General features: G+C 38.0%; 1 protein-coding gene across 1 annotated transcript in view; it reads left to right on the top strand.

Annotated features, from left to right (window-relative positions):
- The first annotated feature begins 283 nt into the window (after nucleotides 1-283).
- LOC120739936 (brain-enriched guanylate kinase-associated protein) overlaps nucleotides 284-14,382 on the top strand; it is a 45,823-nt gene continuing 31,724 nt past the window's right edge. Inside the window, exon 1 of the mRNA XM_040041937.1 lies at nucleotides 284-718. The gene's annotated coding sequence lies outside the window, so the exon portion shown is untranslated. The remainder of the gene's footprint in view (nucleotides 719-14,382) is intronic.

The raw sequence follows: 14,382 nt of genomic DNA, 5'->3' as shown, positions 1-14,382 counted from the left end.
TTTACCATTTTACTTTTTTGTACTTTCCTCCTAACAACTACAGTCTGCAAGTCTGCCTCTCACCCTCGGGCACTTTCTCTCCCTTTCTGCAGCACACAGCATTTTTCTTTTGCACTGTTAATCTGTCATTTCTTGCTCTGCCTCTCTCCTCCTTTCACTTAATGTTCTCAGAACTGATACAGTGTGTGTTTTGAGAGTGAGGAAATAATGGATATATTTGTTTGCCGAGACACAGCCACTCTGAGAGCTCGTTAAACACCAGATAAGAGGTATTCCACGGCGTGCAGTGGCAGCGGCGGCGCCAGATAAATCTGCTTGATAAATATATCTAATCATTTCACCCGCTTCTCTTCCTACCAGGAATCTGATGGCGAGACGCAGCATAACACAAGGTTGGCTACTTTCACTTTTACTTCCTCTCCTCCCAGCAGTTACACCTTCAGCCACACCTCTCCTCTCTCTCTCTCTCTCTTCCCTCTTCTCTCCATCACTCCCCTAACCCCTCCTCTTCCAGAACACCTCCTCCTGCTCCATTCAGTTCACAGCTCCCTCTCTCATTTTCTCTCTCTCCCCTCTCTCTCTCTCTCTGCCTACCAGCCCTGTCTCCAGTCAGAATTAGGGGAGTCTTTTTCTAAATGCATGCAGCTCTGAGGGGATGCACAGGCACATGAATGTAGTGATTTTATCTGCTGAAAATGAGGCAAATGGCATATAAACGGTAAGGCAAGGAAGCGAAGAAGTGCATGCCTGGTTTCATTAGTGGCGCTGAGATAAGTGTGTGTAGTTGCTTTGCTGCACTTGTGAAAGTAATGATTGTTGTGAGGGCTCTTCTGTAGCTGTTGTGCCTCTCTGTTCATGTGTTGCATATTCTGAGCGCTTTGAGAAAAAGCGCTGGGTAGACTGCTCTGCATTCAACAGTACACTATGTTTGGAGAATGTGACTACATGTTGTGCAGCATACTGGAGTAAAATCTGAAGGGTTTTTTTACTGGAAGTCACTGCATGTAAGTTAGGTTGGTCATGATCGTTTGGTCAAGTTGAACTAAACTGGTGTAACTGGTGTTGTTGCTTAGGGGTTATTATTGTCGTCTGGATTTTAGTGGTATGAGAATAATGAGTTACCACGTTTTTTTTCACAGCCCCCAATTTACTCCCATAATATTTCACTGAGCAAGAAGATACCACAGAGAGGCTATTACAGCCCAACGAGCCCATCATGAGAAAGAAAGTTGCTCTCATTAAGCCAAACTCCTCACCTTGCATTTGATGAGTTGAGAAAAGACGTGATAGATGGGTGTGATCACTTTGAATTTCAGTGAGGAAATCCTAAAGCCTTTGGTGATGCATTGCCTTTAGGTGGCTCTATAATCAGCATGTCAGCATAACATGATCATAACATCTAGAAGTTAATTGCTTTCACCTCCGGTCTTAACCTCCAGCTAGTGAGGAACCATTGATTTTGGAGATGATCCCTGCTTCCTGTTATATAATTAAAGCAAACAGAACCTTGGATAAAGTGCAGTCTAGAGGGAAACTTTGAGTCTTTGAAGTGAGTTTCAAACCTCCTGTACAGTGGAGAGAGCTTTAATTAATCTGGTGGAAAAACAAAGGAAGAGTGAACAATGTGCGCTAACCTTCTGCCACTTTAAGCTATATTAACTCGTAATTAGTTGGAAGATGGCACTTTGTATTTGCAAATGGTATGGCTGTGGAATGGTGCTGCACATTTATCCAATATTCTTTGTCAATATGCAATCTATGTCAATCACAGTGATGTAATTTACACACTTTTGCATATCCTAAATGTCTTTTTTGATTGTGTTTAATACTGAATGTGTACGCGCCATTTAACTTCAATATTTACTGTAAAATATTCTGAAAATGCAGTAACACAGTATGCTGGCAGACAAATAAATGAATAATTAACCAGGCAGCTAGGTATCTTTCTACTTGGAAAACCGAGGAAACAAGTCTGGTTTCCCCTTTTCCAAGGATCCTATAAAATATCATAACATGCTTCTTTCAATCCTTTTCACTGTATTTAACTAACTGTAGTTTTTGCACACAGATACCCTGTTGGTGCGTTGGGACCAAAATTATTTCATTGCATTTCTTTTAAATTGTTATTATTATTATTATTATTATTGTTATTATTTTAAATTATTAATCATCTCAGTTGGATTTAGAAAAAAGATCATTCAATAGCTGATACTTTTTTTCAGAGCTCAGTTATCTTGGTTGCCAGGATGGTGTGTCCCCTCTGTGTACTCCAGGCATAAAATATCCTTGCTAATATACTTACCACTAATTTTCAAAGTCGTGCTTACTGTGACATAAATGTGCGAATTTGTGTCCAGGAAAAATGAACATTATTAGATTTTCTTTGCTATTTTACCATGTGATAGGCTGGTATGACCAGAGATGGGGAAATGTCCCTTGTTCATGCAAGAAAATTATGCTAATCATAATATATATGGCCAGAGGTTTCAAATAATAATGTATGGATATGTGCAGGTAATCCCTGTTAATCAAAACCTCAGGCTTCAGACTGCTCCAAGAGCTCAGTTTCCAACTATTGATTTTCTACTCTTGGCTCTGAATACTGTGAAAAAGAAATCTTGAATATGGTCATCTCAGGCTGATGCTCTGACTGTGAATAAACAGTCCCATACACGTGCTGTTGAAAATTTCCAATAGTGAGGGTCAGTCAGTAGAAAGTTAAATGGAGAGAATATAAAAATGATTGGTTCAAATATAGTATGAACTAATGGGCTCGGTGTAAGATAAATATGTTTTGGTTTTTAACTGCCAATCATGCAAAGCTACTCTAAATCTTGTGCAGTACAAGAATAAAAATATGCAATTGGAAATTAACATAATAGGTCCACTTTAAATGAGTCCAAAGATGAAAATTAATAAGTGCTGAAGTCTGTCCAAACAAACCATCAGCTCCACCAACCCCCTGCAGCACAACGAGCTCTGCTCCTCCTCAGTTTTCTGAAATGATTCTTGTCATAGATAATAAGCCAAAGCTTATCACCAAAGGCTGTTTTGTACTTCACATGTAAGCTGAGTTAAATCAATGCCAATAAAATTGAGATCATTGTGCACCGACAAACCCTTTCAAAGTCACGGTCTCCATATGAAAGAGCGCACTAAGAGACTACTAGCCAAATAAAAGCCAGTTTTTATGAGATTTACAAGTTTTGGATTAAAGTAGATAATTGAAACCTTGTGAAAAGTCTTGTATTTTGCATGTTGTGTACGTGCATAGTAGATTGCAAGCACTGCTATTATCTGATTTTCAGATTTTTCATAAGCTCTTTACAAAGTGATTTGAAGAAGAAATCTGAATTTTCCTACTTTCTGACTGTAATACAAATATCACTATCAAACTAAAATTGAAAGCTGAAAATAGTGAAGCCCAATAGAGCGCATTGCATACTGTAAAAGAGACTGTGTGCCAGTTAAGTCAAAAAATAACTGCTTACTGACAGATGAAAAGGTTACAGCTTTATAACTTTTTTTCTCTCTTTTCTGGTCTCAAAATAACAAAATTCTTGTCCCCGTTCAATCTTTCAAAGAATTCAGTGAGTTTTCATTAATCCGAGGGTAACGGAAGTATCTTTGTGAACTTAAAATTGCAGTCAGAGCTTGCTGAGATTGAATAAAGCAAGGACAGGAAAGGGATTGAAAAGCAGCCAAAGAATAGAGGGCAACTGCTGCATTAGTCCAACTCCTACTTTAGTTTTCCACTAATGTTTCATCTTCCCTTTATCAGATGCATCAATCCATGATCCACTTTTCCACCAGCATCAGCTTCTCAGTGACATCAGTCGCCTGCTCTGCTTCACTTAGACTTTTAGGAATATGCCTGAAGAAGCTTTGTTTGTTCATCTCTCATCTCTTCCTAAGCACGTAGCTTCCAAAAGCAGATGCTATACAAAGTCTCCCTTCAGGTTAGCCTGGAGCAGTTTACCACCTCTCTGCTCTCTCATTCTTCTGTCTAATTATTTCCAAGACCATGAGCTCTGGGAATCATGCAGGAGCCGTTTGTTAGGGTGCACTACTGTAGTGTGTGGAGCTGGGCGATGTGGAATCTACTTTGGAGCGTCCTCAAGGGGTTGGCTCTGTCTTCGAGCATGCACATGTACCCATATTCTCTGATTTAGACCGCTGTGCATCACACGTCTAAGTCTTAAGATGCCTTCTCCCTTTGACGTCCCACCTCACCACCCTCATCGCTCCCTGGACATCTGGAGATATGCCTGTCTGCTGCTGGTGTTTATACAGCTCCGTAAAAGCCAACAGGACAGGGTCAGCTGAGCAACATAAGCCTCTGGTGCACATACACATAGAGTAGACCTCAAGTCTCTCAAAAGCACAAAGTCCATATACTGTATGTCAAAAGAGTGGGATGCGTGGCATTTTAATGTGACCGATAAAATACAGAAGATAAAGGTCTTCAACTCAGAGGTTTTAACTCAAGCTTACTGCCCCTACTTGCTTGCGTGTTCTCATTAATGCATTAGCTTCAGTCCTGATCTTACTGGTTCAGTGTCGTGGTTCTGACACTCTTGCTGTATAAACAATAATTTGTTGACACGTTCTTGGCAGTGTGTTGAGCTTAATAATAGAAGCGGCTTTTTCCTCTTAAGAGAGGCTTTTTGTCAAACAAATATACAACTCTGTTTCTAGCTACATGTTGAACAAACTGCGCACCTATTGCACCCATTACACCTCAGTAAATACTTCATTGCACCCTGGAGGGCTGTGCACATGCTGCTGTATGTTCGGCCCACATGCGCATAATCACTCTGAGCCCCGGTGGCCTCCTGTGGTTTAATGCGTGGTGGATTTCCAGATGTCCAATCTGGACGGTGATGATAAAAAAAGAAAAGGCTTTAAGGTGAAAAGAACAGGATTCTTTTTTCAAAGACAAAATGTGGCCATTGTAGAGCTTTGTGGTCTGCAGCGCTGAGCTGTCCTACAGTACGACGTTACGCTGTACTCTACAGAAGGGAATGTAGGGCTTTAGTCAAAGATTAGAGTTAGACCTATAAAGTCAGTTATCACTGGATTTATATCAGTAAGTTTGGTAAATCTGATGTCTGTGGAAAAAGAAATTAATGGTTTCCTCTATTAACTATAATATTAGGGATTTATATAGTTATAAATGCCAACAAAAAACCTATATATGCGCTCTTAAAGTGGCTATAATTAATATTGCATTAACAATGTATGACATGACTCATATGTCAATGAACCTGCAGAGAATTGTGCACTTTGTCCTCTGTGCAGTTTTACTGTGTGCTTAAGTTTATTGTTTCCATTTTATGGCTTGTTTGTAGTTACAGCAGACAGTTTTTTAAATGAAAAAAATGCATTAAGATGAGATAAAATAACACATAAGAGGAGTGTTTAAAAGCTACAGTACACGGCAAAATATTACCATCAGCTGTCAGTTGGTAGAAACCAAAAACAGCAAAAAAGAGAGAGCGTCACATTTAAATTCGGTAGGTGTAAATTTATGCTAATGTCGCTAACAAAGCAGCTTTAAATGCAATAATATGTCAGTGTGTTGAATGAATATTGAAGTCACACTGTATTTTGTATGAAGCCACATACGGGGAAAACACAAACAAGAGCAGAAGCTTAACAGAAACAAACATTAACAGAAACTGTAGCAGCACAGCGAGGCTTCACTTAGGCACAGTGATGTCTTCAGTTAAAAGCTGCTAGTGTGCTAACATTCCCACGGTGCCAAAATGCAGATGTTTTTCAGAAATAATGTTTACCTTGTTTACAACTTGGTGCATTAGCATTCTGTTGTATATTTTACTAATTAACTGCAGGAAGCTCAACATTAGTGAAGAGGAAGATGGCTGCACTTGCTGACATGACATATTTTCACCTATATATGACTGTTGCTAAGTTGCTTAAAGTCCTATGTTAAGTTAAAATGAAATATTCCGAGGAATCCTAGAAACAGAATACACAAGGAGTTATAAAGTTTGACGGGTAGGAAGGAGTTTCTGTGATGTTCTTTGGTGGGTTTTTGCTAGCACAAGATGGAAAGGGTTTGAAGGTTTGACCAATACTGATCGTGCATCGAGTACAAAACTTGGACGGCATTGGGCTTGTGATCCACGCTACCACATATCTACATATTCTCCAAATACCCTATTCTTCTCCATCTAGATAAGCTCTGTCGCTCTTAGAATATTTTTACGAGGTCTGTTTGCCTATAATTTGGTAAAAGACGCTTCACTCAGTCCTTGGGGCTTCTGCAGACACAGAATCATTACAGACTTGCAAGAAACTCAACTCTTAATTACCTTTGAGATATGAGGCCTAGTGGCAGGAGGCCTGCTTAAGACAGAAATATCTCTTGCAAGCGAGTTTGTGAAAGAGTAGTAGTAATGATAATAGTGGTATTTGTAAAACATTTTTTATTTGTTACTTAACACCTTAAAGCCTAAAAGAACTTGACTTTCTGTTGCACTAAAATACACAGTAAAGGGCTTCAATGTATTAATTACAGCTCACCTGAGGAGAACAATGATGTTCATAATTTTGTGGGATTTGCTCTAATCCTGGTTGAGATGTTATAGTCTTCATTTAACTATTACATTTGACTAATTAACTACTACAGTTTAAACATTTACAAAAAACAGAAAAACCAAATAATATTAATTCCCAAGTAGTAAAGAAAACACGAATATTACAGTATATATTAGAGCTTTAAAATGCTTCTTATTATACTTCTTGTCCTCTGCCAGGCTGGGAGCACAGGTATGTCACGACTGGGTTGTCGTGGCAACCTCAGCAAAGACTGAACTCCTCTTTCACATAATTTTAACAATGGAGATCAATTGAATCGGTCTATATGCGAAACACGCAAACATAGCATATGGATTGTATTAATCTTATTATTATTATACTACTCTCTTTCTCGCTATCTCCCCCCCTCTCTCCTCCTGACTCTTGTTGCTTGCTTTAAGGGTTATGAAGGGGTGAAGAGCACAATGAGCTATTGGCCTACAGCAATGTGTAGTTGTAGAGCTTTGTATTGTATATTTATTGCAGGAAACACAGAAACAGAGACAGAGGGGAGACTTTGTAGATACATACAGATAAAACAATATAAATCATTGAATGTTCATAAACTAGATTCATGTCACCACTATTTTTTGTCCTATTTTTCCTATTGTTTTTTTTCTGTCAGACAGTTACTGAAAAAAGAAACATTTTAAAGAGCTCTCACAATTCTGCTGGAGGCTTGAAAGGAAATTAAATTTAGAAGAGCTCGAGTTGTTTTTCCCGACGAGAGCAAACATCATTGGAATTATAGGTGACTTGAACTTCATTTGACCTGATGGATCTGGATGCTATTACTTTGTCCGGGTTGCTGCCCAGAAGCTTTTGTAGCAAATAGGTTTTTTGTTGGTCTTGCTATATTCTTTGGTCAAGGTCTATATTAATGTCTTATTAATCTTGAGCAGACATTGAAAATCTTTTCATCCTTTGCCCAGAAGAAAAACCTCACACATCTTGAAAGTATTCTTTTAAGTGCAGTGTGTTATACTGTGCCTACCTCTGTGTTACTGCAAGTGCCTCTGCTCTACCTTTTGCACATTGTCCAGGCTTCAAATCCTCTCTGTTGTATGTAAATCTATTCTCATTTTCAGTCTTCACAGATTAAACCAGGAGAAAAGTAGCACTCAGATGAATTCATGAAAGCCGGTGAATAGAGGAGGAATTTTGATTTAAAGCCTCTCTAGGGCATGCAGCCTTTCCAGAAAACTTCTCCCTTAGACTATATTTTTGGCTTTGATATTAATTGCTGAGCTTTTATAGAACTGTTGAGAAGCACAAAAATTATGAAAATGGTGGTCACTATGAGAAAGACTTGGATCTGTTCAAAACATGACTGGAAAAAAAGGCACAACAATACCTGAAAGTTGGGGTTGAAACAATTGCTGTTAATTTAATTGGAAATGAGATTTTTTTGATTGTTGGAGTTTTCTATGTATTATTATAGGGTCTCCACCTGCCTTGAGATGACTGCTGTTGTCATTTGATGATATATAAATAAAATTTGAAATAAAAAATGACAGAGTTAAATCTTCCTTCGACTTTGCGCTGTTTGGCCAGTAAGAAATAATATCAAACTGCAACAGTAAAAAATGCTGTTAGTTTAAAAAAAATGAATAAATAATCCACCACAGTAGATTTCTCAACCACAGTTTAGAAAACTGTTTGCTTTGATAACTTTATCATGATGACCATTTTCTGCTTTTCTGCAGCGTTGTGTTCAGCACGTCACCCGTCTTTTACTCATATCTGTTAATCTCCAAACAGGGAAGGAAACGTCTTGTTCCATTTATTGAGATTATCAATTTGAGAGTTAGTGAATATGTGAAAATGATCTTCTCTGTGTGTTTTCCAGCCTTGTTGACTCCAGGTTCTAACTGCTAGTAATGCAGTGACTGACGATCAGATTAGGGTTGGTCTTTCCACACAGGAGTGAGGGCGGTCCTCTCTATCAGCCAATCACAGCTGCTCCATCATTTGCAAAGGGTACAAACCATGCAAATAACATTCATGCCCAAAATTTCTATATGCCAAAATTCTAACAAGATATCACAGTCACCAGCCTGATGCAAATGAAATGTGACGCTGCAGAAATCAACTTTGACACTCAGTAGGAATATTTATAGGGGTTTTTTGTAAGGCTCCTAAAAAAAGTCTGACAGCTCTGAATCATTTTAATTTATATTTTATTTAGTTAGAAGTCGTTTCCATATTGAAATAGCTGCAGTATAATGCAATGGCATTCCATCAGGGCAAGTAAGGGGAGCAGTGCTTGCCTGGAGAACTGAAACTGAAAGTGATTTCATCTCAAACAGTATTCTATCATAAAGAGCCTCTCATGCCTGCTTACATCCATCCTTTACATCATTGCTGTTTTTAGGTCGCAGTCAATTATTGTCTCTGGAAGCAGGATTAACCCCCACTTTACAACAGTATCGTTGAAATCGAGCTGGAGTGTATTGTTAATATTTTTTAATAACTTCTTTAGTACATCAGCCTTGATGATAATGGAGAGTGGATGTCATTTTCTGCCATGTCCAGTTTAACAATGTTGCTAAGAGATCATCTTTATTTTTCATTCATCTTTTTATCGTCTATGCACATGTTGACAGGTAAATATGTCACACGGTGCACAAGCTTTTTATTTCAGCTGTGATTTTATTTATACAATATTATTTAATATCTAATATTGTTTTGTAAATTAAGGTATAAACCTGTTTTTCTAAACTCGGTTAACAGCTGTTTTTTCAGGAATGGGGTCCTCACTCCTCACATTTTTTTAGAATATGTCATATTACTTTAAATGAAAGAGATTACAAAGTATTTAAAATGATCCCAACTTAAATATCTACAGCAGTAGTTTTAATCCCTTCAACACTGATGGGGAACATTTTTCTGCAGAATAAGTACTCTTAAGTACCCTATTCATCATTGTCAGCTAATAGTAAATATACTGATGATGTACAAATAATGACATTAAACAGTTCTTCAGGAAGGAGTGCAGAAAGATGCAGGAGACTGTATCTGTGTTTTATTATGGCCCAATTTAACCATTATCGTCTCTACTCACCTTTCTGTAAAAGTCACTACATGTCACTTGTGGTGACACAAGACAAAGCCGAAAAATAATCCCTCTCAAAATTCTGTTGTCACAGGAGTGAAAGTCAGTTTCTAATTTTACTGTTGTTAGACTATATCAAGATATTAAACTGAAAGTCAGAAAGGAGATATATTTTTATCACCACCCTAACCCTAACCCACTCAACCTTTTTCTTACCATAACCTTCAGTGAAGACACTCCCCAGCTTACATAGTTTTTTATCAATCATCTTGGGGTCAAATAGCAAAAAGAAACAATTAGAGAAGCAATTTAATATCACCATAAACTTATATGAGCTGCAGGAGATCCCAGTGCAACTCGAGCTATACTGTCTCTTTAACCTTATAATATCAAATTTTGCTGTCTGTAAACTGACCCTAACCTGCTGCTTAGCTTTGCTCAGGTTAGAGCAGTCATGCTTTCCTGTGTGCAAGGTGGTGGTTAAGTTAATAAAAAGTTATATTGCACAATAGCAAAGTAAATGTAGCTTGGATTATGAGGAGTGTAGTTTGGCAGGAGCAAATTAAAAGTGGGGTTGTAAATAACTCTTTGTACATCACCTTGAAATCTCTCTGATGCGTGATGATCCTACACTGAGGCAAAATGACTTTTATGCCACTTAGTTTAAAGACACTGATTGGTTCAGTGAGTTGGTATTGACATATTTATTGGGAAACTGAGAAAATGAAAGCACTAATCATGTGACGATAATTGAACGATCATTCATGTAATCTTAACCACAAATGCACTAAAGAACAGTTTCCCACACCAGCACTGAACTACACAACACACACAAACACACCAGTTATGTGGGAATGAATGTCTCCAGTTACTCATGCTGTGGCCCCCTGATGTGATCAGATCAGGGATAATGTGAAATCTCCCTTCAAATAGTCAGAATCGAAAGCTTGCTTCCTCTGAAGCTCGTTAGGTGTACATTCACAAACGTTGACTCCCGCAAATAAAACTTTATTGGTATGACTGATATACCATTTAAAGGGCCAAGGACCTGTAAAGGAGCTTGAGAAAATTTGATGAGTCATAACACAGCAAGGGAACCTATTTGTTATCAGTTAATTTATCCTCAGGAGCTTGTACTGTAGAAAAAAGGTATTAGCTCTGCAGCCTTGAACTATGCTTGACATTACTTCCAACTGCAATATCAGGTGTTTGTACTTTTAACAGGTCCTAGATTATACTGCAGTCAAAAGTGCAATTAATTAGTGTGCTCCCATCAACATTTCTGTATAATTTAGTTCACCTCTTAGATTTTAGTTGCCTAAATGAAACTGTAACTGGAAGCTTTTATCAAAGTTGTTACCCACTTAAGGTTAAGTCCCTTTTGATATGTAGATAGAAATTAAGAGGCGATAAACAGTATGTGGATTACTCCTCAGTTGCAGTTCTTGTCTTCAGGCAGCAAATTATGTTGACTAGTCATCATCAACATTGCTCCGGTGGCTTAATCCACAGAGCTGTTTTTCTGGCCGCTGGTAGTGGAGCATGCACAAGAGACTGCCATATTTCTGGAGTCTTGCATCAGAGGAAATGCACAACTCGCGCTTGTCGAGTTAAGCCTCAACCGATGTGGTACGTAATACCAGTGGGAAAAAATACTTGAAGAAAGGTTTCTAATTATCAACACTTCATCTTCTGTTTGGTCTGTTTGAATCTAATACCTCTGGGCGGAGCAGTTGTTGGTTAGACATTTTTTTTATTTTTTACAGCTTGTGTTTTATTGTTGGAACCTTCCTACCAGAATTATTAACCATATATTTATGTAAGGCATTTTTAAGCAAAAAAGGCAATATTAATAAAATTTTTATCCATAAGAATGTGGTGCAGTTGTAACCACTGGAAAAAATAGCAGCACAGTTAACAGCATACACCATTTATCTAACAGTGGCCTGTGGAGCACAGACATGGAACCTCTTGGGGAGAGCTGTTGCGTCATGTGGCAATGGATCCCTTGGGGGCTCATGTGCATCCAGCAAAAGCTGAGATAAATTGCCGTCTCAGTAATTTGAGGCCATTCCTGACCAGTTTTGTGTTGCATTTTTCATAAAACTGAACGGGGGAATCTCCAGTGCAATGGGAGCATCCTTGATTTGCAACAGTATTTCTAAGAAGTATTTGAGGATTCCAAATTTTTTGAATCATTACATAGTAATGCCATGATCAGTGGCATTCAAGTCACCCTGGTTTTAATGTTTAGGATGATCGATTTATGTAATAACATAATAGGGAAAGCTTTTTAATAGATGAATCTGCCATTTCAGTAAATTCTTATCCATACATTATGTACTATACAATCATTCTTCAAATATGATGTCCCCAAGCATGACTAGCAAATTAATGAAGAAAAATATAGACAGTCTTTATTTTTTTTAACCAGTATGTGATAATAAACAATTATTTCTGCAGCTGTTAATAAAGCAGTGACATTTTTTCTGATTCTAGAAAGCAGTGACAAAAAACTCTGTTATTAGGAGGACTTCATTAAAAGGTTTAATATAGCTAAGCTGTTTGCCTGGTATCATCATTGAGCAACAAAATTAACAACAAAGACACATTTCAAGCTATAAAATGAAGGGTTAGACTTAACATTAGACTTCAGGAGAGATGGCACTGTGACCATGAAAGTTTAATGCCTTTATTTGCTCCCTGTGAATAGTATATGTGGCAGGCAGTAGCTCTACCTCACTCAACTCCTGTGGCTCATTATAAGTAAATCAACCCGCAAGCATTATTAGGCCTCTCTGTTGTGAATCCAAGATGGATGCTGGCTGGTTGTGACCTTTTACTGGTTTTGCATTAGGTTGTTTTTCTGGATTAAACTGCTAGCTGAGCCATTCTCATTAAGGAGAAAAAGTAGAGAGTCAGAGTAGGTGGAAGATGTCTGCCTGAAGTAGGTTATAGTCTGCAGCATTACAACAACCATTTGTTGTACTCCCTGTAGTGTGCATTGTCTGATGATTGTGACAAGTTGCAGCAGTCTGGGAAAGTATTTCAGGTAAACAGGGTTTACTTGTGTTTCCATCCACACTATAGAGCTCACTTAATACTTACGTGGCAAGGCTGGAAAAAAGTAGACTGTGTTTGATTTACATATCAGTGCTTTTTGGAGTTGTGAAAGTGTGAAAACAGCAGTAAGCCTATGACAAGGTGCTCTGAGGACTTAGATTTGTTTCTTCATGTGGATAGTGTTTACCTTACCAAACAACACCAGAGGCACCAAGATCTGCTGCTTATCCCCATGGGGGACGTGATAAGATAGAGTAAGGGTACAGTACCTTGTACACACTTCAGGGAGGAGCATGTGTAGGTGCATTTGTGTATGTCAGGACAGATTCTACACAGCCACACTTACTTACAAATTCAGCAACTATTTCTGTCTTCTGTCTCTCTCCCTCTGTGCATTGCAGATAAGAAAATGGCTCTAGCAGCCGTATTAACAGTGTTTCCATAGACCGCCATTGTTTCCTGAGCCATTACTAAACAGAGATTAAAATTAATAGCTTAAGTCATGGTGCCATTAGAATTGGTGACAAAACATTCAATCCAGTTTGTCGTAAGAGTGCTACCTTAACATTCTGTGTGTACTGAAATAAGTTGTGCTGGTGTCATTATTTATGTCTTTATTGATGCATGGCTCTTAAGTATGGGACATTTTTGGTTTAAAAGGGAAATATATAGACTCACTGTGAGGTTGGCACTCTGGTTACAAATGGTGATATTAATTGTATAAATTATTATAATTATGGTAGGGCATCGTTAAGTGGTTATAAGGCATTCAAACATAACAAAGGGCTCGAAAACAAGAGAAGAATCAAGGTTGTGTCTACACGTGAAAGACAACAAAGAACCCATTTCAAATTATATCTTAAAGCACTTTGTTCACAGCAGTCTGTTGCATAATGTGTTCCAAATTTCTTCAGTTGAATCTAGATTAAGATCACCAGAACACCAATTTGATAGTAATTTAATTGTATTTTTGCACTCACAAAGTGCTTCAAAGGCCTATTAGCTGAAATATTGCCATATCTCAGCATGGTGTGCACTGGGTCCTTAACTGGGTGCATAAAAGAAGTGCCAGGCCTAAAAAACTATCTGACCTGATCTGACAAGGACCTGAGAAATGCATCTGGCCCTGCAGCTGATCCTCATACTGTTCGTTGAATTCAGAAATTTATTTTAAAAAGCCATTATTAAAAAAGGAAAACAGCGAGGAAAGGCCGAGTTGTGCAAAATTACTCAAGAACTGGACGGAAAATCAGTCAATCCAAATTATTGTCTGAATGTTTGGAGGAGTTGGCATTTCAGCCAGTGGTGTTTGCCACTCTGCACACGTTTCAGTAAATTCCTGCACCCATTTCCCTGGCAAAATATAAAGAAATGATGCGTGGCTCAAGACTTTTGCACAGTGCTGTGTGCTACAGTTAAATGCCAGTTTGTTTGTTTATTAAATTCATTTTAGAATTTGAAAATGGCTTGTAGGTCACTGCAGGTGTTATGGGAAAAAAGAGACGTCAGCGTCATAATGTTACTGTGCATTGCATAGTAATGGGATTAGTGTTAAATCTGATTATATTTTAGGCTCCCAGTTATTTCTACTACATTGTTTCTTTTTCAAACATTTATTTTGTAAAATCCCAAGAATAAATCTAATAAAAAATGAAGAAATT

The sequence above is a fragment of the Simochromis diagramma genome, unplaced genomic scaffold (genome assembly GCF_900408965.1).
Source record: "Simochromis diagramma unplaced genomic scaffold, fSimDia1.1 OVJJ01000304.1, whole genome shotgun sequence".
Classification (NCBI taxonomy): domain Eukaryota; kingdom Metazoa; phylum Chordata; class Actinopteri; order Cichliformes; family Cichlidae; genus Simochromis; species Simochromis diagramma.
Note: the sequence above shows the minus strand (reverse complement) of the source record. Positions and strands in the feature narration are given on the sequence as shown.